This window comes from Ceratina calcarata, unplaced genomic scaffold, assembly GCF_001652005.2.
Source record: "Ceratina calcarata isolate Rehan_Ccalc_2016 unplaced genomic scaffold, ASM165200v1 scaffold211.2, whole genome shotgun sequence".
Classification (NCBI taxonomy): domain Eukaryota; kingdom Metazoa; phylum Arthropoda; class Insecta; order Hymenoptera; family Apidae; genus Ceratina; species Ceratina calcarata.
In genome coordinates this window covers 936,763-938,837 of record NW_017142786.1, presented here as the reverse complement: position 1 = coordinate 938,837, position 2,075 = coordinate 936,763, and positions in this window count along the sequence as shown.

Below are 2,075 nucleotides of genomic sequence, written 5' to 3'. Positions count from 1 at the left end.
TTCTACGAAAACGCTACTCAAGTGAGGATATCTCCACCTTCTGTTCAATATCGAAGAAGCATCACGTTCGGCTATTAAGCAGATACAATGGCAGAGTGCGAAATGAATGTTTCATAGAAAACGATACGTGCTAGGAATCCACAGTTCCACGAGCATTCGTTAATTGAATAAAAGAAGAAGAAGAAGAAGAAGAAGAAGAAGAAGGAGGAGGTGGAGCTCAATCGAAAGCTGAATCGTTTGGAAAAGGGAAACTGGAAGGCAGCCTCGCTTTCAGCCTCTCTTCCCACAATTGTCTCCACTTTCAGTACGCAGCGTCCCAGTTTTGCGGCTAAGCCGCACGCACATTATTACACGGAGCCTAGCCCTGAACCGCGAGTCAACGAACGAACGCCCAGGGAGAGGCTCGGAAGATTACAAAACATCGCGGAGAGCACCTACCGCTCGCTGCACCTGATCGTGAGATTAATCGCAACGATCTCCTCGTTCGGTGGTTTCTCGCACCCGTGCCCGATTTTCCCATACCGAGCCGAGGAGCTTTGAGACGTTAGAAACTGAATACGCCACTCCTGAGACCCAACGCCGCCGTGGCCACTCTTGCTGCAACATGAAAAAAAAACATTGGATTCAATACATTTATAATAATAAGGTTAATCACGATTAGATTGCGGATTTTATGCATTTATAAGAAAACTGAATGGAAAAAAACGTACTGCATGCAGCGTATAAAAATATGGAAAATATCAAAAGCAGAATGCACATTGCAATATTTAAATGATAAAAGAAGCTATTCTTCTACATTTTGTAAATTGCAAACATAAATATTTTATTTTGCAAAAAAAAATCCCCAACCTAATCATAATAAATTGATGTGAACGCTGCGTAGAAGAATTAAAAAGAAATCTCACAGTGGATTTCATTGTTGACGAAGATTGCGTAAGGGAGCGATGGGCAAAAGTATGTTCGAGAAACTACGTGTAACGTAAAAACGCGAACGCGTAGCCTTCGAAACGAGTCACGGCGACCAATTGCGTTTACAACAAATGATGTCATCGTACTATGAAAAGAATATTAAATGTCTTTCGACACGTACGACTTGTCCGCTCCAAGATAATATGGTTTCTGTTCGCTCATCGGTTTATTGAACGCTAACCGGAACGTTCAGGCAGACCGGTCGACGAATATTCGGCTCTAAAATTAAACGCGTTCAATTAACTACTACCAATCCGTATTTAGCCGCCGATTAAACGATTCGCTTAAACTCAGTAAAACAGTCGAACAATATTCACGTAGACTTGCCTTACAATTTTTCTTTCTCTTTTAAGTAATAACCAGCAGAGTCAATTATTTGAGTGTAGAATATTATTTAAGTCGATGCGCACCTGAACGACATTTGTATATTTGATTATGCCAAAAGGTACCGCATAACGCTCGAGGAATTTAAACAAACGATCACTGTTTGTTTAGAGAGATTATTCGACAAGAATGTATGTACATAATAAATATCGATAAAGACTTTTAAACACGTAAATCGGCGATGAATATACAAAAAACAGGTACATTGGTCAACATGATTGGGAAGCAGATATCATTGACCAGTCTTCCAGAATTCTAGTCAAGAGCAGCTCCTGCGCCGCTTTTTGACAAACGGAAACGGGTGTCGTATACGGCTAAACGTGTATTATATACTATATGTGTGCCCTCCTTAGCTCAATTGTTCTAATCAGCACTTGTGATCTAATGAAGAACAAGGTTTTACCACTTTCATCGTGCCATGCTTCTTCTTTCTAAAACACGATTAAGTAAAACCATCTAAGAAATAATTACGACATATGTATAAAATGAACCAGTAAGAAATATCATTTAAAATCATCGACTAATTATTGATTAGATTATAAAACTTGACGAGAATATACTTGAATTTGTAAAAATTAAATCATATAATGAATCTCAATCATTATAATGAATTCATATACATGTTTCGATAAAATCATTAAGCAACAAGTTATTACATGTGCTACTTCTTACTATATGTACGAATTAAACTGTTTCCAAAGATCTACAAACTGCATTTTGTT